At 45.4% G+C, this 9,506-nt stretch overlaps 1 long non-coding RNA gene across 1 annotated transcript; it reads right to left on the bottom strand.

Moving 5' to 3' along the window:
- Positions 1-903: 903 nt before the first annotated feature.
- LOC116563521 lies at positions 904-9,506 on the bottom strand. The gene is made up of 3 exons (XR_004274436.1): positions 9,228-9,506; positions 2,909-2,978; positions 904-1,142 (listed from the first exon to the last, which is right to left on the bottom strand). It is a non-coding gene; the product is annotated as an uncharacterized LOC116563521 (long non-coding RNA).

Below are 9,506 nucleotides of genomic sequence, written 5' to 3'. Positions count from 1 at the left end.
ACACCGATTCATTATATCTTCCCCCAAGAACCAGTCGCCCCAAGTGCCCGATCCACCCCACCTAGACGCCCAGTCACGACAACAAACACCGCCGACAGGACGGGCTGAGGGACTGCGGCTCGGTAGTCTGGTTTTGGGGGCCAGGCGCAGAGGGAGGGGAGAAGGCGTGGCAGCCTGGCCCGGCCCCGGGAAAGGCCAGTGTGATACTTTCAAGTGTAGAGGGAGGAATATTTTCTTTTTTGAATTGCCAATAATTCGGATTGTTGGGAGTGAACGGTGGCAGGAAAGCAACAAAAGCAAACTCTTTCTTTAAATTCTCTGTTGTATCCAGGTCAAAGACACAATATCAAGTCAGTGTCTCTTGAAATCTCTGTGGAATGACCTTCTTTGGATCTTCTCCTGCTCTTTCACCATGAATATAAATATTTTCTCCACTTACCATATGTTACCCACGCACTTCCACAGACCCCACCGCCACCGCCCTGCTGGGCTCCTTGCAAAAGGAAAGTCCGCCCTGCTCTCTCCTCTCAGCCAGGAGGGCAGGGGGAGGAGGGAGCAGTGTTGTTCAAGGGACAATGTCACTTTCCTCTTCATCAAGATTCTTTGTCAATTGCTGGGGAAATAATTGACCTCAAGCTACTTCAGTCACAACCAATAGAAAAATGGAACCGTGATGTGTCCAGCTGTTATGGGGGAGGCAGGCTGGAAAACAAAGGTGGCAGGGAAGGGGGCTGACATGAAAAATATGTAAAGCTTCATGTGCAAATTCTTGGGAAACAGTGGAATTTCACTTTAAAATAAAACACGACACCAGAATTGGGTTCATTTGTTACATCTCCAAGGTTGCAATTCTTGATTTGTGCCTTCGGATGGCTTAAAAGGAGAATCCCAGCACAGAAGCTGTTTAACACATCTGCTGTCTTTTGGATTTTCTGACCCTTTCCTTAACTTACACAATGGCACTTTTTCCCAACACCCTGCACTCAGCAGCCAGAATGATTCAGCTCCCTCTGATTCAGGGGCTCAGGGAATCATTTGGTAGTTCTGTGAGTATTCTTTGGCATTTGTTGTTTTTTGTTTAGTTTTGGGTTTTTGTTTGTTTGTTTTACTTGTTGGTTTTGTAAGTAGCAGATGAAAGCAGCCTGAAAGAGAACAGGAAAACTAGGAGTGAGAGGGATCACCAGAGAGAGCCAAGAAGAAATTCAGCAATTGGCTTTCCTTGCTTCCCTTAAATAGATGATGGTCAGGAGCGGTTTGTTAAAACAAATCTCATGTTTCAGCCCACAAGATGTCCCATTTATGAAGCTGATCCTGCTCCAGGTTGGACCAATCAGGCAAAAATCAATAAGGACATTCGATGCCACCAATGCGGTAACAAGCAAGAACAATATCAAACAGCAATCCAGGGAGGCCTCACACATGAGCTCTCAGCCTGAACTGTGTCCTCTCCAAAGAAGAGAAAGAGGACTTGGGGTAATGGGGGGAGTGGGAATCCAGATACTACAAAAACAGCCCGAAAGCTTCCATGGTACACATGGACCTTCTAGTGTGCGACTAAACCAGTGTAGCAAATGTGTGAGTGCTGAGGAACAGCCACCCTGAAGAGCCAAGATCCCTGCCTTCTCCAGTCCCAGCCCTGAAACACAAAAGGTGAAGAAGAGTAATATTAATGTGGCACAAACCCCTGTCACCTGAGTGAAAGAGCTCATCAGACTCACAGACATATTTCTGACAGCTTATATCTCCTCTGTGGAGTTGCAGGGAGTAGGGACTGAGTGGTCAGGCCATCCTTAAAAGCAAGCACATCAGTGCATAGAAAGTAAATGCTATCAGTGCAGATGCTCAGTGACAAATATTTGGTATCATTGCAGAAATTTCCCCAAGAGCCTGATGCATTTTTCTCCAATGAAATTTATTTTAATTTATGTCTGCTTTAAGATGTCCCTGGCAAACACCATAATGGGTCCTATGGTTGGAATGTTTGTGTCCTCCCCAAATTCTTACGTGAAAATCTTATACCCCAAAGCCATTGTAGTAGCAGGTGGGACCTTTGAGAGATAATTAGGTCATGAGATTAGGGCCCTTCTAAAAGAGGCCTGAAAGAGACTCCTCACCCCTTCCATGAGGTGATGCAGCTAGAAGACACCATCTGAAGCGGGAAGCAGGGTCCTACCATTGAACTGCCTGCACCTTGATCTTGGAGTTCCCAGCCTCCAGGACTGTGAGCAATAAATGTATGTTGTTGATAAGCCCCTCCGTCTATGGGATTGGGTTATAGCAGGCTGACTAGACTGAGATGGTCAGCATATTTCCAAATTTCTCCAGCCTCTCCCAGGTGCTTTCCAGATCTTCTCCAAGGCTTATTAATGACATAGAACAATCAGCAGCTATAATTTACTTCTCTCAAAATTACTAACTCCAACCAGTTGAGTGGTATTTATTTAAGGAAAGACTTTACCGCTTAAGGAAGTCTCTAGTGTTCATCACTGTTTAGAGCTGCTTAACCCTGTTTCATTTGAAGCTAGAGAGATTTTTACATCTAACATCCTTGAAAAGAGCCATTTCTGGACTAGCTGTATTCTAGCTGTATCTAGAACTTCGCCTAATGGTTCACCTAATGGAACTTCACCTAATAGAAGTTCATCTAATGGTTCGAAGATGAGGCTGTTGAGTTACTGTCTAGTAATGGTATGAATTTGCATTGCACTCTCTGTGCTCTCTTTCCATCTTCCTTATGACCCCTGGCGCTCATTTGCAAGGTGGGAAAGCAGGATGGAGGTAAAATCTGTGGATATAGTAGTTGGTAAGGCTAATTGGCTCCTGTGAAAATGAAACCTATGGCTTGGCCTCATTAGCCTCACGTTAAATCCAACATCTCAAAGTGCAGTTGAATGGACATAGCTTTTACCTGGAACATATTTGTAATTTGGTAGAATCCAATATGGTGCTCACCAAATACTTCCCCATCCTGAGATGTTCTGGGTGAAACAGGGGAAATTAAAATAAGACGCCAATCAGCATTCTAGATTTATGAACATCAAATGTGTTCAAAGTATATGGCTTTCATTCTGCAAATAATTTAGGTTTAAACATCTTAGGCTGGGCATGGTGGCTTACTCCTGTAATCCCAGCATTTTGGAAAGCTGAGGTGGGCAAATCACAAGATCAGGAATTCGAGACCAGCCTGGCCAACATGTTGAAACCCCAACTCTATTAAAGATACAAAAAATTACCCAGGTGTGGTGGCACGCTCCTGTAATCCTAGCTACTTGGGAGGCTGAGGCAGGAGAATCACTTGAACCCAGGCAGCAGAGGTTGCAGTGAGCCAAGATCCCACCATTGTACTCCAGGCTGGGCAACAAGGAAAGACTCCATCTCAAAAAAAAAAAAAAAAAAAAAAAGCCTTAAAACACATTTTTATCATGTGTAAATTATGATTCTATTATGTAAAAATAAAAAATGCCTAGAAGAAAAGCTAAAAAGAAATAAATAAAATCGTTTATGTTTTCATTTAGATGGCAGCATTATGAGTAAATGATTTTTTTCTCATCTCAGTTTTCCAAGATGCTATTGAGTGGTTACAATTACGTGCTTGCTAATGGAATAAAATATATGATTGTTCCATAAATATTTGTTAATGCTCATGCATAGGAATCTAAAAATGTGACTTGACAAGTACAATTTCTGTTTTCTGAAAAAACAGTGACTTGAACAAGCATAAGAAGAAGTAACAGGAGGAAAGGAGCAGTCATGAGTGCTTCCTACCATCTGTCGGGCATGTCACAGCGTTATCTCATTTAATTCCCTCTGCTGGTAAAGGAGACATTGATTTTACAGAGTAGGAAATTGAAGCTCTAAGAATATGTGTAAATTGCCCAAGATCTCACTGGTAAAGGGGTCATTCACATTCAGTGTCTTATGCTTTCCTCTTGCTACATGAAAGATGTAGTAGCAGCAGAATCAACATTTAATAAGTTAGACAAATAAATAAGTGTAACATCCTGTCCTACCAAAAATTATTCTATAGAACAACTGGTCTGATTCCACCCTTTCACAGAATTTCCTCCAATAAACACACACACTACTGTCACTGATTGGATCAGAATGGTCACCTGACCCAAAGCTGCTGAGCTATGGACTTCTAAGTGACCAATCAGATCCCCTCTTCTCAAAAATTTGCATAAAGAGATGTATAAATTGTGGTAAAGTCTACAGTAAGCGTTTTAATTCAGATCTTAGGTCAGTTGCGAGACTAGAAAGGAGTCGGTTCTGTAGAGAGCAAAGGTAACAGAGGATGGAGACCGCATGGATAAGCAGAGAAGATGGGCCTACACAGCAGGGAGGGAAGCAGAAATGGAGAAACAAGAGGCCACCTGGTCCTCCTGTGTAGTTCAGAAGAGCTGTTCCCATTCTCACAGCTCCCCTGTGAGCAATGTTTCCCATGGAGCCTGTGTACTTGAACAATATCACATTTTATTTTAACTAGCTTGAGTGAATTTCTTTTCTTGCAATCAAAATATCTCAAACTACATGCCTGTAATCCCAGCACTTTGGGAGGTCAAGGTGGGAGGATGGTTTGAGCCCAGAAGTTTGAGACCAGCCTGGGTAACATAGTGGGAATCCTGTGTCTACCAAATTTTTTTAAAAACATTAGCCGAGTGTGGTGGTGTGTGCCTGTAGTCCCAGCTACTTGGGAGACTTGAAGTGGGAAGATAACTTGAGCCTGGGAAGTCAAGTCTGCAGTGAGCTATGATTGTGCCACTGCACTCCAGCCTGAACGACAGAGTGAGACCAAAGAAAGAAACAAAGAGAAAGAAAGAGAAAGAAGGAAAGAAAGAAAGAAGGAAAGAAGAAAGAGAGAAAAGAAAAAAGAAAGAAAGAAAGAGAAAGAAAAAAAAGAAAGAAGGAAGGAAAAGAAAGAGAAAGAAAGATCTCAAACTATAGAAGCAATAAACACACACTTTCTCAGAATCTCAAGTCTTAAGCAAGTCTCTGCCTGGCTTTGCCAATGATGCCCAGTGCTCCCAAAGACATATCCATGTGGATGTCTCTCAGGAACCTGAGACTCAATATTCACTAAGTGAATCCATCCATTTCCCTCCATGTGCTCCCAATGTTTCCAAACTCAGTGAATGTCACTAACATCCTTTAATGTTTCTGACCTGTGAGTTCCCTTCATCCCTCCATTCTTAGCTTCCCAGATACGACCTATCTCAACTCCTCTCAAATACTGTCCCCATCCTTCTGCTTCTCTTCCCCATCCTAGTGCAGGCTTCACCACCTCCCATACTGTGGGCGACAACCTTGCCTTGGTCTTGCTCCTTTCCAACAGCCAATACTCAAGTCTGGTCAGTGTATACACACACACACACACACACACACACACACACACACACACACACACACCAGCAGCAGCAGCAGCAGCATTTAAAACCCTCCCATGGCTTTCCTTTTAGGGTAAAATCAAAACTCATGTGCATGGTCTCCAGGGCCCTTTTCATTGTAACCTCTCCAGTCCTGTGTCTCAGCATCCTGCCCACACTCTGCCCAGGCTGAACCGCTTTCAGTTCCTCAAACATGTCATGCTTCTCTGCCTGAAGGACTTTTGTGTACCCTGTGCTTCTCAGCGTGGAATTCCTCCCCTACCTAGCTGCTCTTACTCTTCTCCTGTGCCTCAACTTAGATTTCATGTCCTCCACAAAGTCTTCTCTAATCTTCTGCACTTAAGGTTAAGTACCCCTAGTATGTGGCCCTGTGACCGTCTGTGCCTGACCACCTAGAGCACTTGTCGATCTTCATTGTCACTGCTTATTTGTATTGTCTCCCTGGTTTGACTGTAAACTCCTTGCAGGCAGGGCATTGCTCTGTTATATCTCCAATGCTGAGCCCATCCTGTGATCAGAGAGGAGCACAGATCCTGGGGGTCTGGTTACATAGCAACTAGAGCATCACAGCCATGAGGTGTTCAGGATCTAGGCATGTTTGACAGTCTTGGAAAAGAAATAGCTGTAAGGAGACAGCTATGAAAAAAAAGCTTTGGACCAGAGTCTCAGTAGATGAGGACAGTGGTAGAGAAGAAGAGTATTCAAAAGAAGATGGAACAAGTATGGCTCCAAGACATTTGGAAGTTGAGAGAGTATTTCTGGCTTAGCAGGAATATGATGATTTGGTTTTGTGAGAGTAGGATTGGGTTTGGTGATGGCACAAGAAGTCCAAGTGAAACTTAAAGTTTCAGGACACCAGATGCAAAGAGGCAAAGGCCAGAGATGTCTTTTCTAGAGGTGATGGTGGAATGAATGAAGGAGCTTCTACAGTGTGAGCCAAATATAGGGCCAACAGGAACCTTCCAGTTAAGTCAAGAAGAGCAGAGACGAAGATGGAAGGAGACCTTCAAGGAATAAGTCAGAAAGCAGAGATCAGAGTCCAACCCCAGAGCATAATAGGAAGTTATGAAGGCCAAGAGAGGAGAGCAATTAAGGAGGAGCTAGCTTGCAAGATTCAGTGCTGATTGCTGTAATGGCAAACATGTATTTGAGCCCTTTGCATGAGCGAGGCGTTTTGAGGAACTCTTCATCAATGACCTTGTTTGATTCTCACAGCAAGTCTATGAGATGGGTGGCACTACTATTCTCACTTTACAAATGAGTTAACTGAGGCTCCAAGAAAGCCTATAGCTTATCAAGGTCATATGCCCAGTAAGCAGCAGAGCTAGGACTCAGACCCACTGTGTTGGAACTTAGAGCTGGAACTTGGGAGATCAAGGGAAAGCTGGAATGGGGGGTGGGGGGTAGGGGAAAGGAGAATATCAGTTTTCTGTGACTTTAGATAGCTTGATGAAACAAAGCAGAAGTCTGTATCGTGGAAGAGAATTGAAGTTGAAAAAGATAGGAAGCCTAGCTTCTCTTCTGATGAAGAGGAGAGGGTGGCAGTCAGAGGGCAGGAGAAAAGGAGGCCCAGGCCTCTAGGCCCATGTCCCTGCCTCTGCCTGGCAGCTGTCTCTGCCCAAAAGAGGTGGCTTCTCCAGAGCCTTCCTGACTGTAAAGAGCCCCAGGATTGTTATTCTGGGCCCTTTTCAACATGACAAGGAGCCTTTGAGAGCTGATAGTGCAGAGATGGAGAACAGCTAGCTCCCAATCAACTTCCCAGGGCCCCTGTGTAAAGCTCCCTGCAGCCCTGCCAGGAAGCAGAGGCCCTGAGAGGAACAGGAGGTGGGCAGGCCAACCCATTTAGAGACCCCACGAGGGGACCTGCCTGAGGCAAACAGCTGGGGTGTCCACAGCACCCCATTTTAAAAGAGGCCAGAAAGAGTCAATCTTAGTGCATGAGCTTACTTACAACTGACAACAATTCTTTCCCCAATTTGGAGGCCTGGGGATGAAGGCAGAAGAGTCCTCCCACCCCCGCCTCAGGCCCCAGTTCCTTTTCTTCCTGCTGCCTCATATACTCTTCCTTTATTTCTTCCTCTCCCACATTTTTCTTCCCAAGGACTGGAAAACCTTCCATCAAGAACCCAAGTTTAGGAAAAATAGAAGCAGGGACCAGGCACGTTGGCTCACGCCTGTAATCTGAGCACTTTGGAAGGCTGAGGCAGGCAGATCATTTAAAGTCAGGAGTTCCAGACCAATGTGGCCAACATGGTGAAACACCATCTCTACTAAAAATGCAAAGAAAATTAGCCAGGTGTGGTGGGGTGTGACTGTAATCCCAGCTACTTGGGAGGCTGAGGTAGGAGAATCGCTTCAACCCAGGAGGTGGGAGTTGCATTAAGCCAGGATTGCGCCACTGCCCTTCAGCCTGGGCGACAGAGCGAGACTTCATCTTAAAAAAAAAAAAAAAAGCATGGAGGAGAGAGGACCTCTTTTCCCAGGAACTCCACGGAGAGAAGAACCAAATCTGTGGACTCACTCCCCAGGCCACGGAGTGTGATTGAAGAGTTGCAGGCCTCCAGGTAGACATTTGGGGCAAATCTGGGGACTGAACGTCGGCCCCTTGGGGCATATAAGCACAAGGAGAATCAAAGGAAGAGAAGAAAGGAAGCCACGCTCACATCAGAGCCGACTGCTTCCGGTGGGCACAAAACTCACCTGAGAGGAATTTTGGTCCTGCATTGGATGGGTCATGGATCTCTCACCTCAAACCTTTGCAACCCCAGCCCCTCACACCAGTCTGCCAGCTCCCAGGACATAGGCCTTTCCACCTCCCTCCCGCACATCAGACCCCATTTATTTTCCTTTGCTCTGTTGCTTCTGCTGCTTTCAATAAATATGGCTGGCTTTAAAGTCAAGGCAAAGGAGATTTGCAGATAAAAGGGAAGAGGTCTGAACTCTCGGTTGTGTTGCTGGCTTGCAAGTGGACCTGAATCAAGTAGATGCTGAATACAGGCAAGCCACAGTAATAACAGCACTCCTGAGAGGTGTGCAAATCACCAACTCTGGTAAGCACAGAGGAGTCTGTGGGTGAAGGGACCCTGAGCCCCTTCTCCACTCTATTTCTCCCCAGCCCGGTGACAGGGGCCTCCCCGTGGCTTATCTTGGCCTCAGGTCTTTGTGCCATCTCTGCCTGGACCATTTCTTTCAAGGGGCACCATGGCTGGCTCAAATATCAACTCCTCAGAGAAACCTCTTTATTCTGTTTGATTATCTTCAAGGCACTTATCCCTATCCATTTTTTTTTTTTTTTTTTTTTTTTAGACAGAGTCTCGCTCTATCACCAGGCTGGAGTGCAGTGGCGTGATCTCAGCTCACTGCAACCTCCACCTCCCGGGTTCAAGCGATTTTCCTGCCTCAGTCTCCTGAGTAACTGGGATTTACAGGTGTGCGCCACCACGCCCAGCTAATTTTTGTATTTTTAGTAGAGATGGGGTTTCAGCATGTTGGCCAGGATGATCTCGGTCTCTTGACCTCGTGATTCACCTGCCTCGGCCTCCCAAAGTGCTGGGATTATAGGCATGAGCCACCGCTCCTGGCCCCCAAAAGTTATTTTTAAAATTAATTCCTAGCCCCCACTGCCACCCCATAAAAGCTCCATGAGAGCACGGCCTTGAGGCACCCTGTTCCTGCCTGCATCGGGGCACATAGAAGAGTACCCAGCTTTTATCAAGGCTGTGATGTAAAAGTGTACCAAACTGAAATCATTGAAACGGTAGCTTCAACCCACAAAAAGCAGCCAAATGTGTAAAATGATTGTTTATCAGCAATTAAAATTTAGTTTCAAATCATTATTTTTACCCATCTTTCAAAACAACAGTCCATCTTCTCCCTAATCGGTTGCCTCTTTCCTTTCATCTGGCCAGATCCTACATTTGGAATGTCGAGAATATCTGTAGACTCCCGACAGTTAAAGGAAACCTATGGCTTTAAAAAGACGGTCATCACTGAAGATTGCATTAAACACACGGTAAAAGGAAAATCTCCAAAGGAGATAAAGGGCCTCAGGGGTGGGTGGTGCCTGCCCAGCTGCCCCACCCCTGCAGGGAAACCTGCCCGTGGCCTCCTTAACCCTTCCGT

This window comes from Sapajus apella, unplaced genomic scaffold (assembly GCF_009761245.1).
Source record: "Sapajus apella isolate SASKATOON/1434 unplaced genomic scaffold, GSC_monkey_1.0 scaffold35, whole genome shotgun sequence".
Lineage (NCBI taxonomy): Eukaryota > Metazoa > Chordata > Mammalia > Primates > Cebidae > Sapajus > Sapajus apella.
The sequence above is the reverse complement of the archived record's forward strand: the minus strand, read 5'-3'. Positions and strand labels throughout refer to the sequence as shown.